Source organism: Coffea eugenioides, chromosome 5 (genome assembly GCF_003713205.1).
Source record: "Coffea eugenioides isolate CCC68of chromosome 5, Ceug_1.0, whole genome shotgun sequence".
Classification (NCBI taxonomy): Eukaryota; Viridiplantae; Streptophyta; class Magnoliopsida; order Gentianales; family Rubiaceae; genus Coffea; species Coffea eugenioides.
The window spans coordinates 30,062,123-30,075,414 of NC_040039.1; the positions used below are offsets into that span (position 1 = coordinate 30,062,123).

The following is a 13,292-nucleotide window of genomic DNA, read 5'->3' on the forward strand; positions in this document are numbered from 1 at the left end:
TTTCCTTTTTTAAAGAAATTTTCCCAAGAATTTGAAGGGCGCCTCTGTTCTTCGTGACCGTTTAACATTCCTCCAAATTCCTAAATTCTTTTTTTTTTCTTTCAGTTTCCCGCTGTCCTCCTCTGGTAATTTTTTTCTTTATTTTTTCCATCTTGTAATTAAATTTGCGGAAATTGTTCAGAAATTGTTCTCTAATTCTGGTTTTTGCATTGAATAATCATTGTGCTGTTCCTTGTTATTCTGCACAGATTGCTATTATCGATTACCCTTTCTGATCCGGTTTTGCTCTTGTTCCTGACTTATTGTCACGTTTAATCAATGTTAGAAGTTATATTTTCCTTTGATCCATGTGTCTTTTTCTTTTTCTTTTTTTGTGCTTTTCCAATCGGGCATGTTCTTTTATCTTAGTTAAAAGGATCATTTGTAACGTCAAATCTCTTCTTGGTGTGCTTAGTTTGGACTGAAAATTAACAAAAAAAGGCACTAGATTTGATTCTTGAGTGGAATCTGAACCCTTTTCAGATTTGATTCCTTCTTTTCCCTTTCCCTTTCGCTCTGTTTTCTCCTTCCCTCCCTGCCGTCACCCTCTGTTTTTCTCCTTCCTTCACAGCCAGACGATGAAGAAATTGACAGTACGCTTCTCCAAATAATCACTCCATATTTAGCCGTCACCCTCATTCTTTCTTTGCCCTTTCCATTTTGCTCTGTTTTCTCCTTCCCTCTCTGCAAACCTGAAATATTCCCTCTCTGCAAAAGCACACAGAAATTGACGGTACGTTTCTCCCCTTATCTTCCCTTATCTTCCCCTTCCCCTTTCCCTTGTCTTTATGGCTGAAAAAGAAAACTAGAAAGCATGAGAGGAAGGACTCTCTGCAACGGCCTTTTGTGGGTGCACGGCCTTTTGTAGTTGGATGAGGGGCAAGAGCGGTCATTCTGAACTGTTTACGGCCAGATTTTGGCCAAAAAAAAAGTGAGTCCAGATCACGAGTTGTATATCGATTTTCACAACGTGTGTGCGGGACCTGCAAAATTTTGTACTAAAATTACATATTATACAAATAAAGTTACACTGTGTGCAACCAAAGTTACGCGCTATTAAAAATGACCAAAATCACCAGAAATGGTTTCACTTGCAACCGCTCCTGTCCCTTGTCCTTTGTAGTTGTAAGGCAATAATTGGCTTGGTGCAGGCCTTTTGTGGCCTTTTGTTCTCTGTTCATGTTTTGTTTGGTTTCGGTAAAAGTTAAAAAAGAAAAGGTGAATTATTAGGTGTTTTGTTTGCTGTTCATAATTTGGCCAATTCATATCCGAGTCGAATCTGAGATTTTGGCTGGTATCCTGTTACACGGTTATAACTCGGTCAATATCAGCTGATTCGAATAGGATATGGTATACCTGTCCCGCCGGTTACGACTCAGCCGAGTTGGCAAACCACGATATAGAAAGGTTGTCACTCGCTTGCTGTTATGCGAACAGTTGAGTTTGATAAGTTCTTCTGTCGTGGCTTGTCTTTGCTCGTTCAGTTTTCAAATTAGACTGGCGCCTGAGCTATTCTTGCCTGTGATTGTTACTTAGGTTCCATTATCTCCGACTCCTTATGCTGGTCTATTTGTTTATGCTCTTTAAAGTTTTTGTCTTTTAATCTTTTCACTATTGTACATGTTAATTTTGGCCGTCTTTGCATGAATTGCTGATATTTGCTCATTGCGTGGTTGGCCTGTTGGCTGCTATTTTTAGTGATGGTTTGTTCTTGTTCGATTCCTTATTATCTATTGGTCAATTAGGTCTTCTGCGGATGTTTACTCTTCCAGCATCGTGGATGCAATCTTTCCTTGTGTCTAGATGAATTGCAGATAACTTTCTCATTGCATGTTTGGTTTGTGAATTGCTAAATTTGTGGTGCTTTTTTTTTTTTATTTTTTCTTTTATTTCTTTGTTTGACCAAACAGCTCATATGATATTTTTGGAGATTTTTTGCGTCCTGCATGCCATCTTTGCTGTCTTTAGATGAAATTTTCATGATTTAGCTGTTGCAGTTGCAGATTCCTCAATGAACTATGTTGAAGTAGTTTGATGCAATTGATATGTCACTTGATCAGATGAAAGTGCAATATTGGTTTTGGGCTTTTTGCCCTTTTGTAGTCTTTCTGCGTCAGATTCATTAAATTCTCTTGCTGAACCGGTTACCTTTTGAACAAGATTCTACCATTAAACTAATAATGTCTTTTTGCTTTCTGCATATTAAACTCAAACTTTACTTTGTTGCTCACTTTAGGTTCCAACTTTTGCTTCTTCATTGCAATTTGTGAAGGCTCAAGTATTTCTATCTTTCTCAACTGGTATTTTAAGGTAATTCTTTAACTTCATTTCTTTTCGACCTTCAATTTCTGCCAATTGACATAAATGTATAGCTAAGTGATGCAAATTGTTGAATTTCAGTTTGTTTTTGGCAGCTACGTTTGATATTAAATTTGCTCACTTCCATTGTATCAAGTTTAGTATTCTGTTGGTTTGTATATTAGTTGTAATCAATATTTTGTTCGAAAATTGTGTGAAAGATGGAATTTTGGCTTTATGCACAATGGATGGTTGATGATTGTAATGCAACTAGTTAATTATTTTTGGCTTTTATCTAATTTAATAAGGAAGAAGGCTTCATTGAACTCGGAATTGAGCTCAAGTAAAGTCACGTTCAAGGAGCTGCATGACAAGGTATTTGACGTGCTCAAGCTTCAGTTTTGAGTAACCATATTTTCTGGCAAGTCGAGCTTGAAAAGTTCAGTATGATTTGACTTGATTACTTCCCTTCAGCTCATATCTGTTTGTGTAAAATTCTGGATTATTTGCAAATGAGTTTGGGGTACCGCATGCAATCACACTTCTTGTTTTGCTCTCATACAACCCCAAACAAAATCACACAAGCTTTTTCTTTTTCGTAATGTCCAAGCAAAATCCCACCAGTTGCATTTCTCTTGCCTAAAGCCAGAGGTGACCTTTTATCTTCGTTACTAGTTTAAGTCTGCAACCTAGTTATTAGCTGAAGCATCCCCATAGGGAATCCCATCAGTTGCATTTTCTCTTCACTACTGGCCGGTTTCCCTCTTATTTTGTGTGTGCGTGCGTGTGAGCAAAAGTGTGTGTGCTTGCATGTGTTTGATTAGAGAGAACATTAAACTTTGTTTAGATTTTTGGCTTTCATGTTTTTTGTGTTTCTTATCTTTTTTTTTATATATATTTAACTGCTCCATTATTTGCTAAGTGTTTGTTCTTGTTGATCATGACGTAGATTATATAAATTTTTGCTTGTCTATCATAACATTATTTTTTCTCTCTTCTTTCTCTGATGGCTTAACTTTTATAGTGGCTTGATATTACTTTTGCAATTTCCTCCCCCTTAGCATTATCCTAATCCCTAGGATCAAATTCTGGAAATTGAGAGTGTAATGCATTACAATCTTCCCCTGTGGCCTGTCCTGATTGATACTTCTCTACATCTTGTATTTCCGCTTGATGACCCCTCATGGCCATAATCACTTCAAGTTCAATGTTAATTATATCAGTCACTTGAGGTAATGTAGGTCAAACAGAGTATTTCTTGTGAATTTTATAACATGGAAACATTAAAAACTGGATGGATTTGTGCCCACTCTGGCAGCTCCTAACTATAGACTGCTTTACCAATTCTCTGCAATATCCGAGGGCCATATTAATTAGATGAGAACCTAAGGTTCTTCCTCACAGCCACTGAACTCTACCAGTAATTTTACATCACTCCTCTGAAAGCTTCTCTCAGCTCTGCTCACGTCTGCTGCCTCTTTCATTCTGTTTTGGGCATTAATTAGGTTGTTTTTGAACAATTAATTTAACTTCAACTGCTTCTGTTCAACCTTCTAGTCTGCCCATCGGTCTATGGACAATAGGCAGTAGAGAGCTACGGCCGATTTCCAAGCTCAGTGAACAATACTCATCAGTTTAAACTTGTGAATAAGTTATACATTTCTGAGGCAATGCCCAGGATAAATCATGGAGGTTTTATTTATACATTTCTCACGCACAAGTGAAGTTACCCAGTGTATATTTACTGTACATATGGAGAATACTCATCAATTTAAACTTGTGAATAAGTTATACATTTCTGAGGCAATGCCCAGGATAAATCATGGAGGTTTTATTTATACATTTCTCACGCACAAGTGAAGTTACCCAGTGCAATTTACTGTACATATGGAGAATATACAAGTACCATGGTGGAGCCATAATTTTTCTTTTTTGTGTTCCTTTCAGTTGGGGCATAATTTTGTTACTTGGGTCCTAAAAGTTTGGATTTTTTCCATGCAATTTCGCAGCTAGCTAAACGCCTTCATAGTTTTAGCTTCACCTAGTGCAAATAATTTGTTATATGAGAAAGGTAAAGCATACGTACCTAAGACCTGTAAAGTTAGAACAAATGTGTAGACACGCACATGTAAATTTAAAAAGATGCATTTATACTATGAATTGCTTAAAAATGCTGAAACTCAATATTTGAGTTTGGAAAGTAAACTATATGCAATAGTAGGATTGACGACCAAGAAAAATGAAATTGAATTAAACATTGCACTTCATATTCAGTTCTATTGTTACCTATTTTATGTTGTTTTGCACGGGCATATTTTCTTCCATCATTTTCACAATTAAACCAAGTTATGTCAACTTTTTGGTGTTGAATAATAATATGCATGATAATACCCTTTCTAGTTTTTCTCTCTAATGTTTTTTTGTGTTTTATATTAGAAGCATTTGAATTCGTACCTTGCTCTGTATTTAAGTTGTACTTTGGTTTGAGGACCTACTGATCTTGATTATTCCTCAAGTAGGATTAGATCAATGGACTCTTGTTCAAACGGGCCAGCTACTGCTCTCATTGAATCACAATCTGTACCTGAGTTGACTGCAGTAAGCACAGAGGAATCTAAGGATCTTTGTAAATTATCCAACGAAGCTTCAGATGTCATCAAACAGATCGAAATGTGCATCTTGGATTTGAAAAGAGGTTCTAGACATTCACCCCCTTCTGAAAATACTATAGTTCCTATGCACAGTGAAGCTCCAAACGAATTACCTAATATGGTGACTGATTTTGTTCCGAAGGTGGAGTCAACTTCTATTGTATTGGCAAAATCTCTGATAGTCACAGGAAGTGAACCCCGTCAGACTGTATTATGTGCCAGGTGCAGAAATGACCTGTTGAGTGAAGTGGAGAATGGAAAATGTGAAGAAATTGGTCCACAGTATCAGCAGCCTGGCCAATCAACAGGTTTGCCAACAGAAATGGAGCTACAGAATTTGGTTGCTACTCAGCCTGTTTACCTGCTTCTTCCTACAAAAACCATGGCAAGCCCAGTTAGTAGTCAAACAATTGGGAGCTGCACTGGCCTTGCAGCGGCTCAGTATGTTCCAACTAGAACTGGAAATGTATCTGAAGAAATCAAGGGGCAGCATCAGATGGCAGATTTGGTATTTAGTCAGAAAGTCAACCCCACTGTGGCCAAAATTGAGTCACTGAGTGAAACATCCAGTGGTAATTGTCTAATTTCAACTCAAATTGATAAATGTAACGGTTCTTGGACTGATGGGGACAAGATCTCAAAACCTTTGGCCACCTGCTTACAACAAGAGATTAATGAGAAAATTCTGCATCAAAATGAAATGGGCACGGAGAATTATATCATCAAGCCTGGAGCATGCCAAACGCCTAAACTATCTAGGGTATCTAAAGATTACATGAATCGTGAAAATATTCAGGGAATTGATTCTAGATGCAAGGTGGATAAGACCTCGGTGTCTTGGAGCAAAAGAGCTTTGCCTTTGCGAATAAACAAGCAGTGTCCTTTGCTGGATCACAAGTTTGAAGATTTTCCTGCATTGTTAACCTCAAACTCACAACAGATGGACAAAGATCGGGTTGGAGTTCGAAAAACCGCTGACTGCAAATATCCTCCATCAAAGATTCAGGATCAGGATGAATCAGAAGATACATCCTTTAGTTCAAACTCCTCAAACTGGACAAGTCAGCAAACCAGCATGTCTAATAGTGACAGTGAAGAATACTATCTCCCAAGTTATATACGGAAACAGAAGCATGTTAGTTCTACAAGCAGCAGTGAAAATGACTTTTACTCCCCACATCCCAGAAGGCAAGGATATTATGCAGGTGAAAGCAGTAGTGATCTCACTTACTCATGGTCTAGCAGTGATGGATCTTGCCCAGTAACTCCAAATAGTAGTGATGACAGGCTGAAAAGCTCATGCCCAAGCAGTTTTAGCTCTGATCAAGTGTTTCCCATTCATTATACTGAAAGCGAGGATGAAGATTATTCAGTGTACAACCAGCAAAGGGTTCGGCATCACAGGCAGCCGAGATATTTATCACTTGGTTCAACATCCAAGAAGTTCAGTCCAGCCAGGGTGTACAAATCAGATAAAGGGATGACTGCCAAGAAACAAATTGGAAAATGGAAGAAGTTAAAAGACAAGCTATCAGTCATCTTCCACCACCACCATCACCATCACCATCACCATCACAACCATTCTAATAATGACCATTCCAGTAATGATGAACCCAGGATGGGTCATGGAAATATTTGGTTGAAGAACAATGTGAAAAAATCTTCCCATCCTATGAGAACAGAGGCTTATGGAGAAAAGGCACTTAAAAAACTTGGGAAATCAGTTATCCATAGTCGAGATCGTAGACATCAACACAACCATTTCAATGCTCTTGTAGGAAGGCTCTTCAAGCATATCCGGCACTCCAAAGAATCAAAACCATCTGCAAAGCACAAGAAGCAGATTGAAAAAGGCAGGAAGGAAGGCAAGAAGGCATCAGCAAAACTACATTGGTGGCAGCTGCTGCAACGCCACAGAAAGGTCAAGAAGTTGGGACTTGGTTATGACAAAAGATAGCTGTGGATCTAACATTACCTCATCTTGATATGTTTTTGTCATATGTTGAACATTCCTGGATGGCTTTTGCCTGTATAAATATATTACTATCATCTCCAATTTTTCTGATCACTTCAAGTAGCATTTCTTTTGTTCTTGCCCAGATTGGAAAGAAAAGCTTCTTTGCTGTTCAGAATGCCATGAGCCATTAAATTATAAACAGGTTCGTTAGAGTCCATTAGTACTCTTTTAAGGAAAGAAATACCAATTGCAATGTAAAATATGGGATAAATAACGAAAACGGGAAGAAAGGAGTTAAGGTGTAATTTAATGTCTAAACATCAAAGAACTATAAGCCAGTTAAAAAATTAATTTCATTGGTGCCACCCTGATGTTTAGGTTCCAAAGTTTAAACTGAATGAGCTGCTTATTGGTTTGCTTTACTGTATTGGTCCACTCAATTTCAATAAGCATTTGCAATACAGTGTTGCTTGGCTGCATATTACAAGCACCATAAGAACAGTAACGGATTAATAGAGGAATCATTTAAGAAAAATGATAAGTGATTATTTTATGTATTTTTGTATGATCATTTACGTATATTTTAGTGTGTTTCTAGTTAAGATAGAGTTGAATAATTAGTTTTATAGTCAAAAAGTTGCTGTAAGAAAGTTGCATTTCTATCACGTTAAGTGATAAAAATTTCATGTTTTGTAGGTTTTAATGTTTCAACCATCAAATAAAGTTACAAATGGATTATTTGCATAAAACTTGATGATTTGAAGTATATTTGAAGTTGATATGAAATACAAATGATGATATAATGAAGAAACAAGAAGAGGAAAGATTGGAGGACATGACACATTTCGATAATTTGGTCATAATTTGAGTTACAAAGATTGGATTGAGATGACTGTTCATTTATTTTGAAGCTAAGATAATGCTCTACAATTCTCATGTGAGATATCTAAATCCAGTTCTCATGATTTCATAATCAAATATCTGAATTACTGAAGCAAGTTTCTATTGCAATGCTTTCTGACCAATTCTCAGTATTTTGATCATATCTTAGCATCCACACTTCCAATTGACATGGTTCTTGCGCCATTGGAAAGCTATCTCAGAGGTAAATTTTATGTTTAGAATACAAGGTGATTCAATCATTTTCATGGGTTCAAATATAGGGGAAGAAACTATTTCTGACAAGGAATGGCTGGAGTCAGGTTTGGAGGCAGAACGGTTGAGAAGCTGGTTGGAATTTGTTGCCGAAGAAGAAACCGGCTCTCCAAAACAATTCTTGTCTAGGGTCTGGTTTCTCATTCGAAATGCTGCTATACAACTTACACAACTTGTGCAACTTGTCCAGTTTGATGCATCTTTCTTCCTTTCACTTTTGAGCTGGAAAATTAACTTGATGGCAAGGTTCAAAACTTAAGACAATCACTTTTGTCAATATTTAGCAACTCTCATCATTGGAATCAACTTTTAGCAACTTTTGTGGACTTTTTGGAAGATTCTTTTCAAGTTTTCACATTGGAGATGAAGGCTTTCTTATGTGTCGGAGAAATGGAAGTTTTGGAAACTTGTAGAGGATTCCTCTATAAACAGGGGCTTGTTGCTTTATTTGGGAGCTAAGCTTGGAGAGGTCAAGACACTTGTTCACTTCAAAATGTAGTCTTCATATTTCTTAGTTTTTAGGATAGAGTATGATAGTTTAGATAGTGGTGCATCATCCACTCTTGTGAGTAGCTAGGCAAAGTTGAAGAAGAAGAAGAAGATGGAGGAGATGAATTCATGTGATAAGGGTTACATTTATTTCCAAACTCTTTGTCTTTTGTTTTGGATTCTATTGTTTAGTTATTATACAAGTTTGGATTTTAAGTTCATTATGTGTTGCTTAAGTATATTCCTAGAATTATGAATAAACTTTCTATATCTTGTTTGTGATGTTTACTTGGTTATTTGATACTATGATTTTGAACAAATTATTTAGCACTTTTTCTTAGCTAATCATGATTAATTGGTCATTAGTAGTGATAATCTCAAGGTGTTAGATTTAAAATGAGATTCGAAATTTAACACTAAGTGCTAAAGATAGAGAGTATACTCACAAGAATAGAGATGCACTTTTATGGCCTTGGTATCATTGTTCCATGTAATTTCATAGAAAACATAAACTTGTTGTTAATTTCATCATCACAAAAGTAGGTCTAGTTTAACTACAAGTATAGTTGATTCACTACGAGAGTAGATTTCATATAGACTAGGAAATTATGTCATAACTAGTTAAGGTAATAATATTCGTTTAATCAATAGTTTTCACTTGCAAGAGTAGTTAGTAAATCCATAACTCTAGGAATGTCTTTGTTATTGTTTTTATTACTTTGGTTTCATACTAGTAGTATAAATTTACTTGTTTTACTTGACATAGTTTAAATAACAAAGGGGTTCGAGAACCGTCGATAATTGACAATCTTCCCTATGGGATTAACACTTATTATGTCCTATACTCGATAAATGATCTGTATACTTGCAGAAAATGAGGTAATTATGTTTTTAAAATTTGGTGTGATGTAAAACCTCATAAAAATATTTATTTTTTTTGGAGGGGATATATCTCCAATCCTTATTAACTATCTCAACCTTTACATGTTTGAAAACTAAATTACATCTACGAGAAGAAGTTATTACTAATTTGCTATATCTGATATTCAAATTTTTTTACTAAACACATGAGTTAGACGATGAATCAACTTCTATAATTTTTCTTGAACTACAGATTTATTGCCCCTGATCCTCTTTGAGGTTTTTGAGCTTTTTTTTTTTTGCGTTTAAGATTTGGCTTGCACCCCGAAAAAAGTGCTTAGAATCTTGCAATTTCAACAAAAGGAATATGAAGTATTTGTCATTTTAGGGTCAACACAGGAGCAAATCTACAGTGGATCCAATAAAGAAGTCTTTTTTTTTATGTGCTTCCAAAAATAATAAAAACAAGGGAAAACTATAGCTAACAAATGTTTACAAAAGAACCAATAAGTCAAATAAACTGTAAAGGAAAAAACACTAAAAAGGAAGGATGATTTCTTAACACCCTAATAATGGCACTGTACAATATCCTCTCTTGTGATGGAATAGCAGTGTTGATGGAATGGTTTTCGCCGGTGCCTGTCTGTTAGTCGAACGCCCAAAGCCTATAGACTATTGGCGCCATTCCACCAATCATGTAGGTAGTGAGCACAAAAGGAAGCAAAAAGATGCATATCAAGATCCATTTACAGCCATCTCTGGTGATGCGTTCGGTATCAATGGGCCATCATCTCCATGTTGTCCGTTATCCGGAGAACCACACAAGCCATCTGTAAAGCACCTAGGAGAAACTTCTTCTTGGTCAGCAAGATTGTCCACATCTGAGCTCTTCCCCTAGTCATAAGAGCCTTTATACCCGTTGTCTTCACGATTTGCTTCAAGCAGTTGTGAGAATTCGAGAAAATTATGTGTATGCTTTGCATTTATTTTATTTTATCTACTTTGATATTAGAAATATTACATATAACGAATAAATGCTTAAATTAAATGTCTAATTAAATTCCTATAAATTTGAGAATTTAAAAAATATCCTAGAATAGTGTAGAAAAATTTTATGAATTAAATAAACATATGATAGGCATATTGCAAAATTGTGTCATTTGAATTTATTATATAGTTGAATAAGTTACATGACTAATTAATTTTTCTTAAAGCCAAATGTGTGAAAATCTACTAGATCAACGTAAGAAAATTTTCCAAGGACATACAAATTAGAACAAATGAAATTTGAAGTCAATGTGTTAAAAAAAAAATTATTACAGACCATTAGCAAGCAAATGAGCTAGAATTGAAAGACTAAATTAACCTTGGAAGAAGGATAAACTACCATGCGGCCAAGAAGGCATCAGAATTCTCAAACATGAAACCGAGTGGAGGAAGGGTTTGGAGAGTTAGTCACTGATAGAGCAGCTTTGAAGGGTGAGCACCGAATGAAAAATTTTACCACCGAGTAGTATTTGTTTCATCTGATCTTTAAGCCTTCTAAATAAAGGCAAAACTGAAGAGAAACAGCTGCCAATAATCTGCTAAGTCCAAGCGGTGATTGAGCGGAGCAAATAAGAGTTGGCCTGCTAGCTGGGCGGTGGAACATTTGCTGAGGCAGGAGTGACCGAAAGAAAGAGGATTCAGGTAGCATTGTTGTCTTTCTTACATTAAAACTCTACAAAACAACCGAGAGGAAATAACTAGACAGCAGGCTCATTATTTAGGCGGTGATCAGAGGAGTGAAGCAGGCAGCTTCTTTTCTTTCTTTCTTTCTTGCATCTTACAAAAACAGGATCGAGGGTGAGAAACTGAGTGTGAGCCAAAAAACGATTAGTAAGCTGTATCACCAGCTAAACAAAGACGAGAGAATACTGTCAGAGGGCAAAGGAAACTGGAGCTCAGAGTGAGGAACCAGAACCGAAAATTTTAGCAGCCTGCAACATCGAATTCTTAGGAGAAAAGGGTAAGAACCTGCACCTATTTTCTGTTTATTCGGTGTAACTGGAAAATCACATGAGCTGCACGAGAACTTAGTAAAGAAATGGACTCTTCGCAAAGGTGAAATTCTGTTTTGAAGGAAATGAAACTGTCGGATAGAAATGGAGGAAATTGAGAGCTGTAGTTTGAATTGCAGCCTATAAATGATGAAAATTTATGTAATAACCTCTTAATCATTTAGTACACTTGAATACGCATGCTGTGTGCTGGATTCTAGCCAAGAAAAATTAAGTTTTGTTGCAGGAAAATCTTGTTTAGAAACTGATAACTCGCTGGAAGAAAATTCTGCTCTCTAACCGAGAGACAGGTACTGATTGTGCAGCTTGCTATCAGAGAAAGATGGAAACTGTTAAGAGAATATAAATATTCTTGTAGATAATAAATTAGTAAGGGTATACTTGTAAATAGTTTGTTAGGTTTGTACTCCTATAAATACTAGTTGGTCACTCATAATACGGTGACTAAATGTTTTCCTCCAAAAATACCTATTTTCATGGTATTAGAGCAAAAGTCCTAGGGTTAGAGTTAAACATCTAACAAAAGTCTTGTTCACGCGATACTGTTCATCATGTTCACACGGCACTGTTCACGAGGCACTGTTCATCTTGAGTTTTGACCCTTTCTTTGGTTTGAAGTGCTATTCGCTATGACTGAAAGTTTATCAAAAGGTATTGTGACGTCCACTAATATTATGCCAATGGTGATGCCTCAAATCACAAATTGGAAGTTGAATGATACTAATTATCAACAGTGATCAAAAGCCGTTAAGATTTATCTGACAGGCTTAGGAAAGCAGCAATATCTCATAGATGACTCTCCTATGGAGGACCACAAGAGACTACTGTGGATTCAAGAGGATACCCAAATTCTTGGAGCAATATGGAATTCTATAGAATCACGAATTGCTTACATGTGTTCTCATTGTGAGACAACAAAACAAGTTTGGGATTATGTCCGGTTATTATACTGCAGTAATCTTTCACGGATATATGATATTTTTTTGGAATATTTTCAGTTGCAACAAGATAACAAGACAATAACTGAATACTTTGCTGATCTTAAGCGAGTTTCAGAAGAATTAAATGATGTAATGCCTCTCTCAAGTGATATTACAGTTATGCAGAGGGAAAGAGAACAAATGCTTGTGCTCAAATTCTTGGTTGGTCTCAAGCCAGAATTTGAACTAATCAAATCTCAAATTTTAGCAGGTGAACAATTACCATCCTTTGTAGAGGCGTATGCTCGAGTCTTATGTTCTGCATCTAAGGACAATGCACAGGGTGATGGTGCTCTAATTAATGAAAAATCTGCTTTAGTTGCTAACAACAATCGGATAGAGCAACTTAATTTTGGACGTGGCTCTCGTGGAGGAAGAAGTAGAGGAGGTCGTGGGGGTCGTGGAGGTCGAGGCACCCGTGAGTGCACTCATTGTGGTTTGAAGAATCACACTCGTGATACTTGTTGGGATTTAAATGGAAAACCACCTCGGTTTGCTAATGCGGTTACCACTGACCAAGCTGAATCAAGTTCTTCAGCACAAGGGTCCCAGAAGACTTTTACCATATCCGAGGAAGATTATGTCAAATTTCTACAGTACCAAACTGTAAATCACGCATCTCTTTCCTCTGTTTCTTTAGCACAAAAAGGTAATGCTATGGCTTGTCTCTCCACATCCTCTAATTTTGACTCATGGATCATTGATTTCGGAGCTACTGATCATATGTCAGGTATCTCTAGAAATTTTTCTAATTTTCAAGAGTCTACTTCCTTCCCTCATGTTACTTTAGCTGATGGATCTA

The 13,292-nt window shown here is 36.5% G+C and overlaps 1 long non-coding RNA gene across 1 annotated transcript; it reads left to right on the forward strand.

The window, feature by feature from the left end:
• Positions 1 to 679: 679 nt before the first annotated feature.
• Positions 680 to 4,919, forward strand: LOC113770115. Its single transcript, XR_003468394.1, has 3 exons — positions 680 to 772; positions 2,276 to 2,349; positions 4,857 to 4,919. It is a non-coding gene; the product is annotated as an uncharacterized LOC113770115 (long non-coding RNA).
• The last annotated feature ends 8,373 nt before the right edge of the window (positions 4,920 to 13,292 follow it).